The 23,496-nt window shown below is 41.1% G+C and overlaps 1 long non-coding RNA gene across 2 annotated transcripts in view; it reads right to left on the bottom strand.

Annotated features, from left to right (window-relative positions):
* Nucleotides 1-23,496, bottom strand: part of LOC117075438 — a 48,259-nt gene that overhangs the window by 8,525 nt on the left and 16,238 nt on the right. The window contains exon 3 of one of the 2 annotated variants that reach the window (XR_004434001.1): nucleotides 9,601-9,850. The exons of the other annotated variant lie outside the window; for it this stretch is intronic. This is a non-coding gene — a long non-coding RNA (uncharacterized LOC117075438). Of the gene's footprint in view, nucleotides 1-9,600; nucleotides 9,851-23,496 lie in introns of those variants that run through there. 2 annotated transcript variants of the gene reach the window in all.

Below are 23,496 nucleotides of genomic sequence, written 5' to 3'. Positions count from 1 at the left end.
TATCCCCACCCCACAACAGGCCTTGGTGTGTGATATTCCCCTTCCTGTGTCCAAGTGTTCTCATTGTTCAATTCCCACCTATGAGTGAGAAAATGCGGTGTTTGGTTTTCTGTTCTTGTGATAGTTTGCTGAGAATGAAGGTTTCCAGCTTCACCCATGTCCCTACAAAGGACATGAACTCATCCTTTTTTATGGCTGCATGGTATTCCACGGTGTTTATGTGCCACATTGTCTTAATCCAGTCTGTCATTGATGGACATTTGGGTTGGTTCCAAGTCTTTGCTATTGTGAATAGTGCCGCAATAAACTTAAGTGTGCATGTGTCTTTATAGCAGCATGATTTATAATCCTTTGGGTATACCCAGTAATGGAATGGCTGGGTCAAATGGTATTCCTAGTTCTAGGTCCTTGAGGAATTGCTACACTGTCTTCCACAATGGTTGAACTAGTTTACAGTCCCACCAACAGTGTAAAAGTGTTCCTATTTCTCCACATCCTCTCCAGCACCTGTTGTTTCCTGACTTTTTAAAGATCACCATTCTAACTAGTGTGAGATGGTCTCTTGTTGTGGTTTTGATTTGCATTTCTCAGATGGCTAGTGATGATGAGCATTTTTTTATGTGTCTGTTGGCTGCATAAAAGTCTTCCTTAGAGAAGTGTCTGTTCATATCCTTCACCCACTTTTTGATGGGGTTGTTTCTTTCTTGTAAATTTGTTTGAGTTATTTGTAGGTTCCAGATACTAGCCCTTTGTCAGATGAGTAGATTGCAAAAATTTTCTCCCATTCTGTAGGTTGCCTGTTCACTCTGATGGTAGTTTTTTTTGCTATGCAGAAGCTCTCTAGTTTAGTTAGATCCCATTTGTCCATTTTGGCTTTTGTTGCCATTGCTTTTGGTGTTTTGGACATGAAGTCCTTGCCCATGCCTATATCCTGAATGGTATTGCCTAGGTTTTCTTCTAGGGTTTTTATGGCTTTAGGTCTAACATTTAAGTCTTTAACCCATCTTGAATTAATTTTTGTATAAGGTGTAAGGAAGGGATCCAGTTTCAGCTTTCTACATATGGCTAGCCAGTTTTCCCAGCACCATTTATTAAATAGGGAATCCTTTCCCCATTGCTTGTTTTTGTCAGGTTTGTCAAAGATCAAATGTGTGGTATTATTTCTGAGGGCTTTGTTCTGTTCCATTGATCTACATCTCTGTTTTGGTACCAGTACCATGCTGTTTTGGTTACTGTAGCCTTGTAGTATAGTTTGAAGTCAGGTAGTGTGATGCCTCCAGCTTTGTTCTTTTGGCTTAGGATTGTCTTGGCAATGTGGGCTCTTTTTTGGTTCCATATGAACTTTAAAGTAGTTTTTTCCAATTCTGTGAAGAAAGTCATTGGTAGCTTAATGGGGATGGCATTGAATCTATAAATTACCTTGGGCAGTATGGCCATTTTCATGATATTGATTCTTCCTATCCATGAGCATGGAATGTTCTTCCATTTGTTTGTGTCCTCTTTTATTTCACTGAGCAGTGGTTTGTAGTTCTCCTTGAAGAGGTCTTTTACATCCTTTGTAAGTTGGATTCCTAGGTATTTTATTCTCTTTGAAGCAATTGTGAATGGGAATTCACTGATGATTTGGCTCTCTGTTTGTCTGTTACTGGTGTATAAGAATGCTTGTGATTTTTGCACATTGATTTTGTATCCTGAGACTTTGCTGAAGTTGCTTAAAAGCTGAAGGAGATTTTGGGCTGAGACGATGGGATTTCCTAAATATACAATCATGTAATCTGCAAACAAGGACAATTTGATTTCCTCTTTTCCTAATTGAATACGCTTTATTTCTTTCCCTTGCCTGATTGCCTGGGCCAGAACTTCCAACACTATGTTTCATAGGAGTGGTGAGAGAGGGCATCCCTGTCCTGTGCCAGTTTTCAAAGGGCATGCTTCCAGTGTTTGCCCATTAGGTATGATATTGGCTGTGGGTTTGTCATAAATAGCTGTTATTGTTTTGAGATACGTCCCATCAATACCAAATTTATTGAGAGTTTTTAGCAAGAAGGGCTGTTGAATTTTGTCAAAGGCCTTTTCTGCATCTATTGAGATAATCATGTGGTTTTTTTTTTTTTTTTTTTTTTTTGAGACGGAGTCTTGCTCTGCCGCCCAGGCTGGAGTGCAGTGGCCGGCTCTGCAAGCTCCGCCTCCCGGGTTCACGCCATTCTCCTGTCTCAGCCTCCCGAGTAGCTGGGACTACAGGCGCCCGCCTCGTCGCCCGGCTAGTTTTTTGTATTTTTTAGTAGAGACGGGGTTTCGCCGTATTAGCCAGGATGGTCTCGATCTCCTGACCTCGTGATCCGCCCGTCTCGGCCTCCCAAAGTGCTGGGATTACAGGCTTGAGCCACTGCGCCCGGCCAATCATGTGGTTTTTGTCTTTGGTTCTGTTTATATGCTGGATTACGTTTATTGATTTGCGTATGTTGAACCAGCCTTGCATCCCAGGGATGAAGCCCACTTGATCACGGTGGATAAGCTTTTTGATGTGCCACTGGATTTGGTTTGCCAGTATTTTACTGAGGATTTTTGCATCGATGTTCATCAGGGATATTGGTCTAAAATTCTCTTTTTTTGTTGTGTCTCTGCCAGACTTTGGTATCAGGATGATGTTGGCCTCATAAAATGAGTTAGGGAGGATTCCCTCTTTTTCTATTGATTGGAATAGTTTCAAAAGGAATGGTACCAGCTCCTCCTTGTACCTCTGGTAGAATTTGGCTGTGAATCCATCTGGTCATGGACTATTTTTGGTTGGTAGGCTATTCATTATTGCCTCAATTCAGAGCCTGCTATTGGTCTATTAAGGGATTCAACTTCTTCATGGTTTAGTCTTGGCAAGGTGTATGTGTCCAGGAATTTATCCATTTCTTCTAGATTTTCTAGTTTATATGCATAGAGGTGTTTATAGTATTCTCTGATGGTAGTTTGTATTTCTGTGGGGTCGGTGGTGATATCCCCTTTATCATTTTTATTGCATCTATTGATTCTTCTCTCTTTTCTTCTTTATTAGTCTTGCTAGAGGTCTATCAATTTTGTTGATCTTTTCAAGAAATCAGCTCCTGGATTCATTGATTTTTTGAAGGTTTTTTTTGTGTCTCTATCTCCTTCAGTTCTGCTCTGATCTTAGTTATTCCTTGCCTTCTGCTAGCTTTTGAATGTGTTTGCTCTTACTTCTCTAGTTCTTTTAATTGTGATGTTAGGGTGTCAATTTTAGATTTTTCCTGCTTTCTCTTGTGGGCATTTAGTGCTATAAATTTCCCTCTACACACTGCTTTAAATGTGTCCCAGAGATTCTGGTATGTTTGTCTTTGTTCTCATTGGTTTCAAAGAACATCTTTATTTCTGCCTTCATTTGGTTATGTACCCACTAGTCATTCAGGAGCAGGTTGTACAGTTTCCATGTAGTTGAGTGGTTTTGAGTGAGTTTCTTAGTCCTGAGATCTAGTTTTATTGCATTGTGGTCTGAGAGACAGTTATAATTTCTGTTCTTTTACATTTGCTGAGGAGTGCTTTACTTCTAATATTGTGGTCAATTTTGGAATAAGTGTGATGTGGTGCTGAGAAGAATGTAGATTCTGTTGATTTGGGGTAGAGAGTTCTGTAGATGTCTATTAGGTTCACTGGGTGCAGAGCTGAGTTCAATTCCTGGATATCCTTGTTAACTTTCTGTCTCGTTGATCTGTCTAATGTTGATCTAATAATGGTGTTAAAGTCTCCCATTATTATTGTGTGGGAGTCTAAGTCTCTTTGTAAGTCTCTGAGGACTTGCTTTATGAATCTGGGTGCCAGTGTATTGGGTGCATATATATTTAGGATAGTTAGCTCTTCTTGTTGAATTGATCCCTTTACCATTATGTAATGACCTTCTTTGTCTCTTTTGATCTTTGTTGGTTTAAAGTCTGTTTTATCAGAAACTAGGATTGCAACCCCTGCCTTTTTTTGTTTTCCATTTGCTTGGTAGATCTTCCTCCATCCCTTTATTTTGAGCCTATGTGTGCCTCTGCAAGTGAGCTGGGTCTCCTGAACACAGCACACTGATGGGTCTTGACTCTTTATCCAATTTGCCAGTCTGTGTCTTTTCATTGGAGCATTTAGCCCATTTAAATTTAAGGTTAATATTGTTATGTGTGAACCTGATCCTGTCATTATGATGTTAGCTTGTTATTTTGCTCATTAGTTGATGCAGTTTCTTCCTAGCATTGATGGTCTTTACATTTTGGCATGTTTTTGCAACGGCTGGTACCGATTTTTCCTTTCCATGTTTAGTGCTTCCTTCAGGGTCTCTTGTAGGGCAGGCCTGGTGGTGATAAAATCTCTCAGCATTTGCTTGTCTGTAAAGGATTTTATTTCTCCTTCACTTATGAAACTTAGTTTGGCTGGATATGAAATTCTGGGTTGAAAATTCTTTCCTTTAAGAATGTTGAATATTGGCCCCCATTCTCTTCTGGCTTGTAGAGTTTCTGCTGAGAGATCCACTGTTAGTCTGATGGGCTTCCCTTTGTGGGTAACCCGAGCTTTATCTCTGGCTGCCCTTAACATTTTTTCCTTCATTTCAACTTTGGTGAATCTGACAATTATGTGTCTTGGAGTTGCTCTTCTTGAGGAGTATCTTTGTGGCATTCTCTGTATTTCCTGAATTTGAATGTTGGCCTGCCTTGCTAGGTTGAAGTTCTCCTGGATAGTATCCTGCAGAATGTTTTACAACTTGGTTCCATTCTCCCCGTCACTTTCAGGTACACCAATCAGACGTAGATTTGGTCTTTTCACATAGTACCATATTTCTTGGAGGCTTTGTTCATTTCTTTTTACTCTTTTTTCTCTAAACTTCTCACTTCATTTCATTCATTTGATCTTCAATCACTGATACCTTTTCTTTGAGTTGATTGAGCCAGTTACTGAAGCTTGTGCATTTGTCACATAGTTCTCATGTCATGGTTTTCATCTCTATCAGGTCGTTTAAGGGCTTCTCCACATTAATTATTCTAGTTAGTCATTCATCAAATCTTTTTTCAAGGATTTTAGTTTTTTTGTGCTGGGTTCATACTTCTTCCTTTAGCTGGGAGAATTTTGATCCTCTGAAGCCTTCTCTCAACTTGTCAAAGTCACTCTCCATCGAGCTTTGTTCCGTTGCTGGTGAGGAGCTGCATTCCTTTGGAGGGGGAGAGGCGCTCTGATTTTTATAATTTTTCACTTTTCTGCACTGCTTTTTCCCCATCTTTGTGGTTTTATCTACCTTTGGTCTTTGATGATGGTGATGTACAGATTGGGTTTTGGTGTGGATGTCCTTTCTATTTATTTTTCCTTCTAACAGTCAGGACCCTTAGCTGCAGGTCTGTTGGAGTTTGCTCAAGGTCCACTCCAGACGCTGTTTGCCTGGGTATCAGCAGCAGAGGCTGCAGAAGAGTGAATATTGCTGAACAGCAAGTGTTGCTGTCTGATTGTTCCTCTGGAAGCTTCGTGTCAGAGGTGCACCCAGCCGTGTGAGATGTGAGGTGTCAGTCTGCCCCTAGTGGGGGATGTCTCCCAGTTAGGCTACTTGTGGGTCAGGGACCCACTTGAGTCTGTCCATTCTCAGATCTTAAACTCCATGCTGGGAGAACCACTACTCTCTTCAAAGCTGTCAGACAGGGTCATTTACATCTGTAGAGGTTTCTGCTGCTTTTTGTTTGGCTATGCCCTGTCCCCAGAGGTGGAGTCTACAGAGGCAGGCAGGCCTCCCTGAGCTGCAGTGGGCTCCCCACAGTTCTAACTTCCAGTCCACTTTGTTTACCTACTTAAGCCTTCCCAATGGTGGGCGCCCCTCCCCCAGCCTCGCTCCTGCCTTGAAGTTCAATCTCAGGCTGCTGTACTAGCAAAGAGGGAGGCTCCATGGGCGTGGGACCCTCTGAGCCAGGCATGTGATATAATCTCCTGGTGTGCCCTTTGCTAACACCCTTAGTAAAGCGCAGTATGAGGGTGGGAGTGATCCGATTTTCCAAGGGTTGTGTGTCACGGTTTCCCTTGGCTAGGAAAGGGAATTCCCTTCCCCATTGTGCTTCCTGGATGAGGTGATGCCTCACCCTGCTTCGGCTCTCACTCATTGGGCTGCACCCACTGTCCTGCACCCACTCTCCGACATGCCCCAGTGAGATGAACCCAGTACCTCAGTTGGAAAATGCAGAAATAACCTGTCTTCTGTGTCTCTCACACTGGGAGCTGGAGGCTGGAGCTTTTCCTATTCGGCCATCTTGGCACCAAGTCTCACTTTCTTGATAACATCTTTTAAAGCACAATAATTTTTAATTTAATAAGGTAAAATTTTTTTTTCTTTTGTTTGCTGTGGTTTAGGTGTCATATATAACAAACCATTGACTAATCCAGGGTCATGAAATTTACAAGTTTGTTATAGTTTTAGCTTTAACACTTAAGCCAGTGATCCACTTTGAGTTAATTTTTGTGTATGACATGGGAAAAGAGTCCAACTCTATCCTTTTGTATGTGGATATCCAATTGTCCCAGGAGCATTTTTGGGAAGGACTCTTCTTTCCACATCAAATTGTCCTGGCGTTCTTTCCTGTTGAAAATCATAGTCACACGCATATTTTTAAGTATTTAATTTACACTCCCATCACAACAGTGTAAAAGGGTTCCTATTTCTCCACATCCTCTCCAGCATCTGTTGTTTCCTGACTTTTTAATGATCACCATTCTAACTGGCGTGAGATGGTATCTCACTGTGGTTTTGATTTGCATTTCTCTAATGACCAGTGATGATAAGCTTTTTTTCATATGTTCGTTGGCCACATAAATGTCTTCATTTGAGATGTGCCTGTTCATATCCTTCACCTACTTTTTGATGGGGTTGTTTGTTTTTTCTTGTAAATTTGTTTAAGTTCCTTGTAGATTGTGGATATTAGTCCTTTGTCAGATGGATAGATTGCAAAAATTTTCTCCCATTCTGTAGGTTGCCTGTTCGTTATGATGCTAGTTTCTTTTGCTCTGCAGAAGCTCTTTACTTTAATAACATCCCATTTGTCAATTTTGGCTTTTGTTGCAATTGCTTTTGGTATTTTAGTCATGAAGTCTTTGCCCATGCCTATGTCCTGAATGGTATTGCCTAGGTTTTCTTGTAGTGTTTTCATGGTTTTAGGTCTTACGTTTAAGTCTTCAATCCATCTTGAGTTAATTTTTGTATAAGGTGTAAGGAAGAGATTCAGTTTCAGTTTTCTGCATATAGCTAGCCAGTTTTCCCAACACCATTTATTAAATAGGGAATCCTTTCCCCATTGCTTGTTTTTGTCAGGTTTGTCAAAGATCAAATGGGTGTAGATGTGTGGTGTTATTTCTGAGTTCTATGTTCTGTTCCATTGGTCTATATATCTGCTTGGGTACCAGTACCATGCTGTTTTGGTTACTGTGGCCTTGTAGTATAGTTTGAAGTCAGGTAGCATGATGCCTCCAGCTTTGTTCTTTTTACTAAGATAGTGTGGTGATTCCTCAAGGATCTAGAACCAGAAATACCATTTGACCCAGCAATCCCATTACTGGGTATATACCCAAAGGATTATAAATCATTCTACTATAAAGACACATGTACATGTGTGTTTACTGCAGCACTATTCACAATAGCAAAGACTTGGAACCAACCCAAATGTCCATCAATAATAGACAGGATAAAGAAAATGTGGCACATATATACCATGGAATACTATACAGTCATAAAAAAGAATGCGTTCATGTCCTTTGCATGTATATGGATGAAGCTGGAAACCATCATTCTCAGCAAACTAACACAAGAAGAGAAAACCAAACACTACATGTTCTCATTCATAAGTGGGAGTTTAACAATGAGAACATATGGACACAGGGAAGGGAACATCACACACCAGGGCCTGTCGGCAGGTCGGGGGGCAAGGGGAGGGATAGTATTAGAATAAATACCTAATGTCGATGACGGGTTGATGGGTGCAGCAAACCACCATGGCATATGTATACTTATGTAACAAACCTGCATGTTCTGCACATGTATCCCAGAACTTAAAGTATAAAAAAAAAATAAAAATTAAAAAATTAAAGTATTTACCTCTGCTCACCTGAAAGAAATGTTAAGTATTCTATCTGTTGGTTAGAGGTCTAAGTCCAATTATTTATGTCTATATACCAGTGGGCCTGCTGCCTACTAGTCGTGGCTTCTACGTGTCAAGTTCCCATAGCTCCTAAATAAGTACTTTTTAAATAAATTGATCTTGAGGTCAATGAATTTAGTAAACATAGCATAATTTATTTTTGATCAAGTTGATTATTCTGATTCAAGTGGATCTCTATAATCAGCCAAAAGGACCAAACCAACTTGTCAAGTTGACAGCCTTAGAATTGAAATAGTGGAAGAATTCTTGGGAGGACAGTTGCTTACCAAGCAGGACCACAATTTTGTATGGTTGTTTACGCCTCTTCCATGTGACTCGTATTAAATCCTGATTTATTCTAAGCCAATCATAGTAATTCTAGCCTCCCTGACATTGTTTGATGTAGAAAAGAATGTTTGACCCAATTCTGTCAAATGAGGCTTCTGGAACAGTTTTCCAGTATAGGAAAAGTTGGTCCTTCTCCTTCCATTGGTGGTTGTCATCCTTGCCTGGAATATGGCAGCCATTTTACAACTATGAGGGGGGCTACACATGACAAAGGATGACAGAGAAGAAACATGGGAGGAATCTGGGTCCTCAATGACATACTTAATCCTCTAAGTTAATCAATCTTGGTGCTTTCTTACCTTGGGAGTTTTCATTCCCTGAGTATTTATTTCTTCATCATTTAAGCAAATTGGGTAAGAGTGCTGTCTTACTTGTACTCAAATCATTCTAACCAACTTGGACCCCCTAAGTTTTCACAGAAAATGCCCTTCAGACTGCAAAACTTCAAGAGGATGGTAAACTGGACACAGTGACATGGAAATTTGAAATTCTCCAAGAGTAGAGTTTCCAAACTTAGCCCTAGATGAAGCTTCCCTGAGATTTGCAAACAGTCCTGCCCTCTAGACTGAGGATGATGGGAGAAGTATCATACATAGGTTGAATTTTTTGCACTGAGAAGGAGCTGAGAGTGGCCACAGATATAGGGGTCTCCTCCCTGACAGTGGCCATCCTCCCTGCTGAGACCTCTTGCTGGGGAGCTCAGCATCCTGCAATGAAGGAAGCTCCAGCAGTATGTTGCAGCCAGCATGTATGGCTTTCCAAAGATGATTATGCTCCGTGATGTCACACCGGTAGCTTAAAAATCTGCCATTGTGGGAGTATTCATACCGTGGAAATCAGCAAATGCATTCTCCCCCTGGAAAGCTAACTGTTAAATATTACCAACACACCACTGGAAATTCCCTCTACATCACTTCTGGGGATCAGAGGTTTCCTTACACGACCAAGGCATCCTAACATCTCCCAAATTTCATGGGTGTAAATCAAAAAGATGAAAGACCCCACTGTCCCTTCCTGAAGATGAGTAACTGCTTAAAAATGATGGGAAAATCCACTTACTTTCCTTTCCTACTGAGTGGTAGTGGTAGTGTCCTGTCTCAAATTTTCCTCCTAAGGCCATGCTGTTCAGGCTTTAAAAAACAAAACAAAACAAAACACAAGTTTGATTCACCCTAATAGCCTAACTGCCAATGTTTGGGCTTTATTTTTCAGTTTTCTTAATTGTTTTCTCAGCGGATGGTATTACAGCAAGTCTACTGTGTGGGCAACTGTTCCATTCCATGCAAGGGCAAAGCCATGCGTAATGACAAGGTCCTCTTGTGGAAGTGCTGAGGTCACCCATTTCAGGCCATCTGTGGTCCCTGAGAAATGAGTATATAGGCAGCTTAGAGTGACTGGGGAACAGGATTCCCACAGGCACCTCTGCAGACCACCATCCCTCTGCCTCCTGCCTTCCCATCTCCCTCCAGCTCTACTCTCCTGTGGCCATTCCTAGCTTGACCTCACAGGTTCTTCTTCTGCCCACACTCTTGCCAAGTACAGGTCTGGAAAATGTTGGGAAGGGGGCAAAATTCGTTGTCAACACAGCGTCATCCCCACTGGAGCCTAAAGCTCGAGAAAGATTTTTTTTAAATTATGGAATATTTCAGGCAAACAAAAAGATATACAAAAGGGTGTTATAAACCCTCTTGTATCTTGTAAGCTGGGTAGGGTCCTAGCTTAGGAAAGAAAACACATTACAAACACTTCCTGTGTATGCTTCTCTGATACTTCCCTCTCTCCAAGAAAGAAACAGTTTCCTGAAATTGGGATTATCATTCCAGTACATATCTTTATATTTTTATTGCGTATGTCTGTAGGTAGATTTAAACAGCATATAGAATTGGTCTGAGTGCTTTTAAGCTTTATGTAAATAGTATCATCATATGTCTCTTGATGCAACTTGCTTTATTTCTGTCAATATTATGGAATTTTTTGTTTTGGTTTGGTTTTTGGTTTTGTGTTTTTGTTTTTTGTTGTTGTCTGTTTGTTTGTTTGTTTGAGACAAAGTCTCACTTTGTTGCTCAGGTTGGAGTGCAGTGTTGTGATCAGGTCTACTGCATCCTCAACCTCCCTTGCTCAAGCGATTCTCTCGCCTCAGCCTCCTGAGTAACTGAGACCACAGGTGTGCACCACCATACCCAGCTAATTTTTTTTTTAAAAAATTAGACGGGGTCTCCCCATGTTACCTAGGCTGGTCTCGAACTCTTGGCCTCAAGTGATCCTCCGGCTTTGGCCTCCCAAAGTGTTGGGATTACAGGCATAAGCCATTGCACCTGGCTTATGTTTTTATCCATGTTTGTGTTTATTTCTTATTGCTACATAACAAACTGCTACAAATGTGGTGGCTTAAAACAACACACATTTATTGTCTCACAGTTTGTGTGGCTCAGAAGCCCAGGTGTGGCTTAGCTTGGTCCCCTGCTCAGGATCTCACAGCTGCAGTCAAGGTGCTGCCTGGGCTCCATTCTCATCTGGAGAAGGTGGCTGGGGAAGAATTCACTTCCAAGACATTCAGGGTTTTGGCATAACTCATTTCCTTGAATCTGTGTGGCTCAGGGTCTCAGCTTCTAGAAGTTGCTCACAGTTCCTTGCCACGTGGCCCTCTTTCTAGGCAGTTCATGTCACAGCAGCGTGCTTTTTCAAGGCCATAAGAAGTCTCTCTTGGCCGGGCGCGGTGGCTCAAGCCTGTAATCCCAGCACTTTGGGAGGCCGAGACGGGCGGATCACAAGGTCGGGAGATCGAGACCATCCTGGCTAACATGGTGAAACCCCGTCTCTACTAAAAAAATACAAAAAAACTAGGCGGGAGAGGTGGCGGGCGCTTGTAGTCCCAGCTACTCGGGAGGCTGAGGCAGGAGAATGGCGTAAACCCGGGAGGCGGAGCTTGCAGTGAGCTGAGATCCGGCCACTGCACTCCAGCCCGGAGACAGAGCGAGACTCTGTCTCAAAAAAAAAAAAAAAAAAAAGAAGTCTCTCACTCTAGTCTGCTACAACGGAGTCTTATATAATATAAAGACCTATCCCATCACTTTTGTCATATTCTACGGATGAGCATCAGCTTACAGATTCTGCCCATGCTCAAAGGGAGGGGATTACAAAAAGTATGGACACCAGCAGGTAGGAGTCATTGGGATCTGTCTATCTGCCTGGATCTGTCTGTCAGCCTAAGATCTGTCTGCCACACTGTTGATACATGTGACTCTAGTCAATTTATTCCTGTTGCTATGTTCTCAGCATGGAGCAAAGACCAGGTGAGGACAAAGAAAGTAGCTGGCCATCTACATGCCAAGGAGAGGCTTCCAAAGGAATCAACCCCACTGACACCTTTATCTCAGACTTCCAGCCTCCAGAAGTGCAAGAAAATAAATTTGTGATGTTTAAGTCACACAACCTGTGGTACTTTGTCATGGCCTCTCGTACAAACGAATACGGGGAACACTGGGGTATCAGTCAGAACACTGAGTTTTCTTATCTGCAAATGTGGGCTATCTCTCCTTTTATTCTTTATTATATCTCCATTTAATATTATTGTTTGTTATTTTCTACTGGCAAGGTTCTATAATTTTCTCCATAAGCATCTTAATATATCTTTTGTTAGATTTATTCTAAGTTATCTTATATTTTTGTTACCTTATATTTTTATCTTACTAATTCTAATAACTTTTTAATAGATTTTCACAAGTTTCTCTAAAAAATAATAACATGTGAAAATGACAGTTTGATTCCCTTCTTTTCTATTCTTACATTTTTGCACAAAATTGAATAGGAGTACTGAAAGCTGCTATCCTTATTTTGATCTTGATCTTCAAGGGTATGCTTCTAAAGTTTCAAGGTCATATGTTTTTCTGAAGGGACTTTTGCCCCCTAATATTCTGCAGCAGATGCTGAGTAAATCCACCCCTATTGCCCCCTTTCTCTGACCCCTTCTCTCTCCTCGACCTCCATTACAATCTATCTGTTCCGAGCTACACATCTTGAAAATAAAGTTAATTGATGTGGCAATTGACACTGAGATGCTTTTGGCTGATCAATGATCAAATGACACATACACATTTAGAGGGGGAAGTCTAGATCCAGGAGATAACTGACTGCTGGGGCCTGAGTATAAACATCTCAGATCATAGCAGTCATGGAAAATACCCACAGGCCCACTTTACAACTACCTCTTAAAGTTATCATTTCTTTGACACTTACTCTCTGGGTAGCCAGATCAGACTAGCTCAGATGGAACCAGGAGAAATTCCAGAAGATGGAAACTTAATTTCTCCCTTAATTTTGATCAGACTACCCAGATTCACACTCCAGTCCCACCATTTATTGATGTGGCCTTGGACAAGGTTCTTCTCTCCTGCCCCAGTAGCCTGACCTGTCAAGTGGGGATCATAGTAGTACCTTTCTACCCACAGGTGTTGTGAGGATGAAAAGAATATTAATACAACTCACTTGGAACAGTGCTGGGCACACAGTAAACCCTCAGTAAATGTTAGCTAAACCCATGGGATGGCCACCTCTGCACCTCTTCAGTTACTTAGTAGATTTTATTTTTCTTTCCTTTTTCCTGAAAATCTCAAAATATAGTATTTAAATGTTATTCTATCCCCTATATGTTCCACCCTGCAGCCTGGCATAGACTACTCTAGTCTTTCTGTAAAATTCATCCAACCCCACCTTTCAACAGTCACATTACCACTCTCCGTGCCTTCTTTTTTTCCTTTTTCTAATACATTTAAGGTTGGATGCCATGAGCTTTTAGGCCAGCTTTCTGCAGTAAATGAAGTGCCGGAGCAAGAAGAAAGCAATCCTGAAAGGACCATGCTAACCTTGACAATAGTCACGGAGGCTACAGACGCTGGCATGCTGGAGGGAACCCCAGACAGGGGCTGGTTCACAGCCCTGTCTTCTAGAAACTCTAGGGGGCTCAGTAGACATGGTGACTTCAATGCTATCTGGGCCAGGGTCACAGAGAGTAACGGTGGAATGGGGAATGTCCAGCCTTACTTCTTTTCAGTAAGACCCATCAGATATTGAACTTGCTAGACTGTAACCTCTTGGTGGGCAGAGAGCTGCCATGCTCATTCACCACATTATCTCAACATCTAGCACCATGCCTGGTACTTAATAGGCACTTAGCAGTTGGACACAAGTTTATAGTAATTTCCCCTGGCATCCAACCCCATCAAAGCCTAATGCAGTTCTAGCTACACAATAGATGGTTAATAAGTATCGGTGAGTTCTTCAAGTGGTGGTTGATTGTGCCGCAAAATTAGTGCTATTACTTTGGTGAGCTGAGTTACTGGCAGGTATTCACCTGTCTTGCAACACTCTTCTGTTATATCGCACAAGTGCACACATCCTCAGTAAGCCACTGTAGAGAAGAAAGTTAAGTCACTAGAAAGATGCAGCTCTGTCCACTAAGACAGGCATTTTGCTGCCAGTAATGAAGTATTGGACGTTACTGTCTTTCTCAGCAGCAGCAGATATGTATTGAGGAACAAAGCCAGGCAAAGCACTGTGCCAAATAAGTAGATAAAAAGAGGGATAGGACACAGCCCTAGCCCATAAGGGAGTTCAGATGAGGCATCAAGAGAAAGAAGCACTAACACAGAATGAGATAGAAAGGAACAAAGGCACAATGGTCAGACCTCAGGTTTGCCTCTTTTAGAAAATCCAGAGTTTCTAGAACTGCAGAAAGCCACCACTGATGATTCCAGCTGTCGACAACAGCAAAGCAGAAAAATTTCAGAGGAAACCCCTGCCACACACGTGCCTCCTCAACCAGAAGAGAGATAAAATGCTTCTGCTGCCTTTCTCACTTCAAATCTCAGGTGAATGCCTCTCATTGGTGGAATCTAACTGGGAACACTGCCAGCAAAGTATTCAGGGACATGTGGTTCTCCAGCTTTCAACCCCTGAGATAAGGGTGGAGTGCAAAAGGAACGGCATGATGTTGTCCACAGACAATTATGCACAAAAGACTTCTAAGTGTAACTATAGAAAAAAAAAAATCTAAGGCAGCTACCCTTTGCTGAGGATCTGAGGAGCAATACAATCTGTGCTTAAAGATAGGTGTTGTCATGAGAGTTGGGGCCTTTGAAAAAGGCTTTGGGTAGAGTCAGGACCTAAGACAAGGCTTTGTTAAGCAGGGAAGGAAAAAGAAGAAGAGTGCATGGAGATGAATACTCAAGCATTTATTCTGTGGCTCACTCATGCAATTAGCCTGACATTCAGCAAACATTTACTGCTAAGCATTAGACTAGGTAACTGGAATCCTAGACAGTGAGAACTCACTGAGGCTTTTTAAGAAAGGAAATAATTTGATGAGATTTTGAGTGTAGAAAGATCATTTTAAAAATGTATATGAGCTTAGAAAAAGCTGAAAGGACGTGCACCACGATGTTACAATGCTTGTCTCTGAATGGGAAAATTGTGAGTAAATGTTACTTTCTTTCCTGTATGTCTCATATTTTTTAAATATCATACAGTGAGTGTGCATTACTTTCTAACAGAAGAAAAAATCTTTTTCAAGTAAGAAGATAGAAAGATCAAACTTTTCACAGTGTGGAGGAGGCTCATCACACATTTTGTCATCTGATGGTTCCACAGACTTGGATACCCTACCCTTCTCCTCACCTTCTCCTTCTCCTAATTGCCTCTTACTCATTCCTCAGTTTTCAACGGAAACTTTGCTTCACTGAAAAGCTTTGCTTGACCCCTAAGGCTAAGTTAGCTCTCCAAGTTTTTGCATTTTTGGTCCCTGGGGTTCTCGCACCATTTGTGATACTTACAAGTATGGATTGTCTGTCTTTCCCACCAGAACATAAGCCCCATGAGGGCGAGATCACAGATGTTTCCGAAGCACAGTAGTCCCTCCATTAAATATCATTGGAATGAATCAATATGGCTTTACAGGGTATAAGACTGGAGACAGACAGACCAATAGGAAGGTAGTTATGGTCATCTTAACAAGGGATGGAGAGTATCTATACTGAATAAAGGGCAGAGCAATGGAGGGGAGGAAGAGCTGTGGAGAGGTCACAGAAAAGAATTGCAGAACTGTGGGGTGCGGTGGCTCACGCCTGTAATCCCAGCACTTTGGGAGGTCAAGGCGGGCGGATCACTAGATCAGGAGATCGAGATTACAGTGAAACCCCGTCTCTACTAAAACCACAAAAAATTAGCCGGGCGCTGTGGCGGGCGCCTGTAGTCCCAGCTACTCGGGAGCTGAGGCAGGAGAATGGCGTGAACCCAGGAGGCGGAGCTTGCAGTAAGCCTAGATCGCCTACTGCACTCCAGCCTGGGAGACAGAGGGAGACTCCGTCTCAAAAAAAAAAAAAAAAAAAATACTTGGATTCATTCAACAAGAAACAGAGGTTTGGGGAAAATTTTGGAGATAGAACTGATAGGGCTTGCTGATGGATTAGATGCTAGAATGACGGCAAAAGAGAGAGATAAGGAGACTTCAAGAGTTTTGTCTTGAGCAGCTGGATGTACGGTGATAAAATTTTCTGAGATAGAGATGGTAATTGTTAGAGGGAGGGATAAGAGTTGCAATTTCAGATGAGAAATAAGGAGTGGGAAGAAATGCAGGGTGAATCCCAGATTTTGACTTATGGGTCATTCTTTTAGGCTAAAAATACAGAAAGTGAACTAAGCTCAAGGAAAAAAACTGAATTCAGGTTTGGACAAGTTGAGTTCGAAGTGTCCACTGAGACATCAAAAATATATGCAATTATCCAGGTCTAGAATTCAGTAGAGATTTCTAGATGTAGATAAAGATATGGACTTGGTGATTATAGTAAAGTCATCCAGATAAATAAGAACATACATAAGATGAGAAGGGCAGAAAAAGACCAACATCAAAACTTTTGGGAAACTGATATTTATGAGGCAGAGGTGCCCTAAAAGGAAATTGAGAAGGAATTGTCAGAAAGGTAAGAATATTGGGAAATTATATGAAACAAGAAGCATCATTTTAATCAAAGCAAGAGTTATAAGAAGTGAGCAATATATTGAGTGACAAGTAGGAGCCAGATGCTGGAGGTCCTTAAATGCCAGGGAACAATCATCCACTGAAAATAAAGGGATGAAAAAAGATACATGTCAATGGAAACAAAAAAAGAGCAGGAGTTGCTATACTTCTATCAGACAAAATAGATTTCAAGAAAAAAACAACTATAAGAAGAGACAAAGGTCACTATACAATGATAAAGAGGTCTCAGGAGGTGGAGGTTGCAATGAGCTGAGATTGCACCACTGCAATCCAACCTGGGTAACAGAATGAGACTCTGTCTCAAAAAAAAAATGATAAATAATCAATTCAGCAAGAGGAGATAACAATTTTGAATATATATGCACCCCACACTGGAGCACCCAGATATATAAAGTAAATATTATTAGAGCTAAAGAGAGAGATAGACCCAGATACAATAATAGCTGAAAACTTCAACACCTCACTTTCAGCATTGGACAGATCTTCCAGGCAGAAAATAAACAAAGAAACAGCAGACTTAATTGGCACTATAGACCAAATGGATCTCATAGATATTTACAGAATATTTCATCCAATGGCTGTAGAATACACATCCTCCTCAGCACGTGGATCATTCTCAAGGATAGATCACATGTTAGGTCACAAAACAAGTCTTAAAACATCTAAAAAATTGAAATAATATCAAGCATCTTCTCTGACCACAATGGAATGAAACTAGAAATCAATAACAAGAAGAATTTTGGAAACTATACAAACACATGCAAATTAAACAATACATTCCTGAATGACCAGTGGGTCAATGAAGAAATTAAGAATGAATTCGAAAATTTCTTGAAACAAATGATAATGAAAACACAGCATACCAAAACTATGGGATATAGTAAAAGCACTACTAAGAGGAAATTTTATAGCTAAAAGTGCCTACATCGAAAAAGAAGTAAAACTTCAAATAAACAACCTAACAATGCATCTTAAAGAACTAGAAAAGCAAGAGCAAAACAAACCCAAAATTAGTAGCAGAAATGAAATAATAAATATCAGAGAAGAAATAAAATTAAAATGAAGAAAACAATACAAAAGACAAATGAAACAAAAAGTTGGTTTTTTGAAAAGTTAAACAAAATAGAGGCTGGGTGTGGTGGCTCATGCCTGTAATCCCAGCACTTTGGGAACCCAAGGCAGGAGGATCACTTGAGGTCAGGAGTTTGAGGCAAGCTTGGGCAACATGGTGAAACCCTGTCTCCATAAAATATACAAAAATAAGCTGGGTGGGGTGGTCCATGCCTGTAATCCCAGCTACTTGGGAGGCTAAGGCAAGAAATTCACTTGAACCTGGGAGGCAGAGGTTGCAGCAAGCCAAGATCACGCCACTGCACTTCAGCCTGGGTGACAGAACAAGACTCTGTTAAAAAAAAAAAAAAAAGGCAAACTTTTAGCCAGATTAAGAAAAAGAGAGAAGATATCCTAACAAATAAAATCAGAAATGAAAAAGGAGGTATTACAACTGATACCACAGAAATTCAAAAGATTATTAGTGGCTATTATGAACAACTATATGCCAATAAATTGGAAAATCTAGAAGAAATGGACAAATTCCTAGACACATACAACCTCCCTAGGTTGAACCATGAAGAAATTCAAAACCTGAACAGACCAATAACAAGCAACAAGATCAAAACCATAATAAAAAGTCTCCCAGTAAAGAAAAGCCCAGGAGTTGATGGTTTCACTGTTGAATTCTATCAAACATTTAAAGAAGAAATAATACCAATCCTATTCAAACTATTCCAAAAATAGAGGAGGAGAGAATACTTACAAACTCATTCTGAGGTTAGTATGATACCAAAACCAAACAAAGACACATTAGAAAAAGAAAACTACATGCCAATATCTGATTAATATTGGTGCAATAGTCCTCAACAAACTACTAGCATACCAAATTCAACAATACATTAAAAAGATCATTCATTGGCTGGGTGTGGTGGCTCACACCTTTAATTCCAACACTTTGGGAGGCTGAGGTGGGCAGATCACGAGGTCAGGAGATCAAGACCATCCTGGCTAACATGGTGAAACCCCATCTCTACCAATAATACAAAAAATTAGCCGGGCATGGTGGTGGGCACCTGTAGTCCCAGCCACTTGGGAGGGTGAGGCAGGAGAATGGCATGAACCCAGGAGGCAGAGCTTACAGTGAGCCGAGATCGCACCACTGCACTCCAGCCTGGACAACAGAAAGAGACTCCTTCTAAAAAAAAAAAAAAAAAAAATCATTTACCATGACCAAGTGGAATTTATCCCTGGGATGCAAGGATAGTTCAACATACACAAATGAATCAATGTGATACATCATATTAACAGAATGAAGAACAAAAATGATATGATCATTTTAATTGATGCTGAAAAAGCATTTGATAAAATTCAACATCCCTTCATGATAAAAACCCTCAGAAAACTAGATATAGAAAGAACATACCTCAACATAATAAAAGCCATGGACAACAGACCCACAACTAGTATCATACTGAATGGGGAAAAACCAAAAGCCTTTCCTGCAAGACCTGGAGAATGACGTGGATGCCCACTGTCATCGTTGTTATTGCACATAGTACTGGAAGTCCTATCTAGAGCAATTAGACAAGAGAAAGAAACAAAAGACATCCAAATTGGAAAGGAAGAAGTCAAATTACCTTTACTTGCAGATGATGTGATCTTACATTTGGAAAAACCTGAAGACTTCACCAAAAAACTATTAGAACTGATAAATTCAGTAAAGCTACAGCACAGAAAATCAATATACAAAAATTTGCATTTTAGTAGCATTTCTATACACCAACAGTGAACAATCTGAGAAAGAAATTTAAAAAGTAATCCCACCTAATGGTAGCTACAAATAATATCAAATACCTAAGAATTAACCAAAGAAGTGAAAGATATCTATAATAAAAACTATAAAACACTGATTAAAGAAATTGAAGAAGACACCAAAAAATGGGAAGATAGCCTATGTTCATGAATGGGAAAAATCAACATTGTTAAAATGTGCATACCACCCAAAGCAACCTACAGATTCAATACAATCCCTATCAAAATACCAAAGACAGGTGCAGTTCCAAGATGGCCGAATAGGAACAGCTCCAATCTACAGCTCCCAGCATGAGTGACACAGAAGACGGGTGATTTCTGCATTTCCAACTGAGGTACCGGGTTCATCTCACTGGGGCTTGTCGGACAGTGGGTGCAGGACAGTGGGTGCAGCCCACTGAGCGAGAGCCAAAGCAGGGCGAGGCATTGCCTCACCCGGGAAGTGCAAGGGGTCAGGGAATTCCCTTTCCTAGCCAAGGGAAGCTGTGACAGACAGCACCTGGAAAATCGGGTCACTCCCACCCTAATACTGCGCTTTTCCAAGGGTCTTAGCAAACGGCACACCAGGAGATTATATCCCACGCCTGGCTTAGAGGGTCCCACACCCAGGGAGCCTCGCTCATTGCTACCCAGCAGTCTGAGATCCAACTTCAAGGCGGCAGTGAGGCTGGGGGAGGGGCGCTCACCATTGCTGAGGCTTGAGTAGGTAAACAAAGCGGCCTGGAAGCTCGAACTGGGTGGAGGCCACCACAGCTCAAGGAGGCCTGCCTGCTTCTGTAGACTACACCTCTGGGGGCAGGGCATAGCCGAACAAAAGGCAGTAGAAACCTCTGCAGACTTAAATGTCCCTGTCTGACAGCTTTGAAGAGAGTAGTGGTTCTCCCAGCACAGAGTTTGAGATCTGAGAACGGACAGACTGCCTGCTCAAGTGGGTTCCTGACTCCTGAGTAGCCTAACTGGGAGGCACCACCCAGTAGGGGCAGACTGACACCTCGCACGGCTGGATACCCCTCTGAGACGAAACTTCCAGAGGAATGATCAGGCAGCAACATTTGCTGTTCAGCAATATTCGCTGTTCTGCAGCGTCCGCTGCTGATACCCAGGCAAAGAGGGTCTGGAGTGGACCTCCAGCAAAATCCAACAGACCTGAAGTTGAGGGTCCTGACTGTTAGAAGGAAAACTAACAAACAGAAAGGACATCCACACCAAAACCCCATCTGTACGTCACCATCACCAAAGACCAAAGGTAGATAAAACCACAAAGATGGAGGAAAAACAGAGCAGAAAAGCTGAAAATTCTAAAAATTGGAGCACCTCTCCCCCTCCAAAGGAACGCAGCTTCTCACCAGCAATGGACCAAAGCTGGATGGAGAATGACTTTGACGAGTTGAGAAAAGAAGGCTTCAGATGATCAAACTTCTCCTAGTTAAAGGAGGAAGTTCGAACCCATCGCAAAGAAGCTAAAAACCTTGAAAAAAGATTAGATGAATGGCTAACTAGAATAACCAGTGTAGAGAAGTCCTTAAATGACCTGATGGAGCTGAAAACCATGGTATTAGAACTACATCATGCATGCACAAGCTTCAGTAGCCAATTCGATCAACTGGAAGAAAGGGTATCAGTGATTGAAGATCAAATGAATGAAATGAAGTGAGAAGAGAAGTTTAGAGAAAAAAGAGTAAAAAGAAATGAACAAAGCCTCCAAGAAATATGGGACTATGTGAAAATTCCAAATCTATGCCCGATTGGTGTACCTGAAAGTGATGGGGAGAATGGAACCAAGTTGGAAAACACTCTGCAGGATATTATCCAGGAGAACTTCCCCAACCTCGCAAGGCAGGCCAAATTCAGGAAATACAGAGAATGCCACAAAGATACTCCTCGAGAAGAGCAGCTCCAAGACACATAATTGTCAGATTCACCAAAGTTGAAATGAAGGAAAAAATGTTAAGGGCAGTCAGAGAGAAAGGTTGGGTTACCCACAAAGGGAAGCCCATCAGACTAACAGTGGATCTCTCAGCAGAAACTCTACAAGCCAGAAGGTGGGGGAGGGTGAGGCAGGGGCAATATTCAACATTCTTAAAGAAAAGAATTTTCAACCCAGAATTTCATATCCAGCCAAACTAAGTTTCATAAGTGAAGGAGAAATAAAATCCTTTACAGACAAGCAAATGCTGAGAGATTGTGCCACCACCAGGCCTGCCCTACAAGAGCTCCTGAAGGAAGCACTAAACATGGAAAAGAACAACCGGTATCAGCCACTGCAAAAACATGCCAAAATGTAAAGACCATCGATGCTAGGAAGAAACTGCATCAACTAATGAGCAAAATAACCAGCTAACATCACAATGACAGGATCAAATTCACACATAATAATATTTATTAACCTTAAATGTAAATGGGCCTAATGCTCCAATTAAAAGACACAGACTGGCAAATTGGATACAGAGTCAAGACCCATCAGTGTGCTGTATTCAGGAGACCCATCTCACATGCAGAGATACACATAAGCTCAAAATAAAGGGATGGAGGAAGATCTAACAAGCAAACGGAAAACAAAAAAAGGCAGGGGTTGCAATCCTAGTTTCTGATAAAACAGACTTTAAACCAACAAAGATCAAAAGAGACAAAGGCCATTACATAATGATAAAGGGATCAATTCAACAAGAAGAGCTAACTATCCTAAATATATATGCACCCAATACACTGGCACCCAGATTCATAAAGCAAGTCCTCAGAGACTTACAAAGAGACTTAGACTCCCACACAATAATAATGGGAGACTTTAACACCCATTATTAGATCAACATTAGACAGATCAACGAGACAGAAAGTTAACAAGGATATCCAGGAATTGAACTCAGCTCTGCACCCAGTGAACCTAATAGACATCTACAGAACTCTCTACCCCAAATCAACAGAATCTACATTCTTCTCAGCACCACATCACACTTATTCCAAAATTGACCACAATATTAGAAGTAAAGCACTCCTCAGCAAATGTAAAAGAACAGAAATTATAACTGTCTCTCAGACCACAATGCAATAAAACTAGATCTCAGGACTAAGAAACTCACTCAAAACCACTCAACTACATGGAAACTGTACAACCTGCTCCTGAATGACTAGTGGGTACATAACCAAATGAAGGCAGAAATAAAGATGTTCTTTGAAACCAATGAGAACAAAGACAAACATACCAGAATCTCTGGGACACATTTAAAGCAGTGTGTAGAGGGAAATTTATAGCACTAAATGCCCACAAGAGAAAGCAGAAAAATCTAAAATTGACACCCTAACATCACAATTAAAAGAACTAGAGAAGTAAGAGCAAACACATTCAAAAGCTAGCAGAAGGCAAGGAATAACTAAGATCAGAGCAGAACTGAAGGAGATAGAGACACAAAAAAAACCTTCAAAAAATCAATGAATCCAGGAGCTGATTTCTTGAAAAGATCAACAAAATTGATAGACCTCTAGCAAGACTAATAAAGAAGAAAAGAGAGAAGAATCAAATAGATGCAATAAAAAATGATAAAGGGGATATCACCACCGACCCCACAGAAATACAAACTACCATCAGAGAATACTATAAACACCTCTATGCATATAAACTAGAAAATCTAGAAGAAATGGATAAATTCCTGGACACATACACCTTGCCAAGACTAAACCATGAAGAAGTTGAATCCCTTAATAGACCAATAGCAGGCTCTGAATTGAGGCAATAATGAATAGCCTACCAACCAAAAATAGTCCATGACCAGATGGATTCACAGCCAAATTCTACCAGAGGTACAAGGAGGAGCTGGTACCATTCCTTTTGAAACTATTCCAATCAATAGAAAAAGAGGGAATCCTCCCTAACTCATTTTATGAGGCCAACATCATCCTGATACCAAAGTCTGGCAGAGACACAACAAAAAAAGAGAATTTTAGACCAATATCCCTGATGAACATCGATGCAAAAATCCTCAGTAAAATACTGGCAAACCAAATCCAGTGGCACATCAAAAAGCTTATCCACCGTGATCAAGTGGGCTTCATCCCTGGGATGCAAGGCTGGTTCAACATACGCAAATCAATAAACGTAATCCAGCATATAAACAG

Source organism: Trachypithecus francoisi, unplaced genomic scaffold (genome assembly GCF_009764315.1).
Source record: "Trachypithecus francoisi isolate TF-2019V2 unplaced genomic scaffold, Tfra_2.0 Lachesis_group5, whole genome shotgun sequence".
Classification (NCBI taxonomy): domain Eukaryota; kingdom Metazoa; phylum Chordata; class Mammalia; order Primates; family Cercopithecidae; genus Trachypithecus; species Trachypithecus francoisi.
Note: the sequence above shows the minus strand (reverse complement) of the source record. Positions and strands in the feature narration are given on the sequence as shown.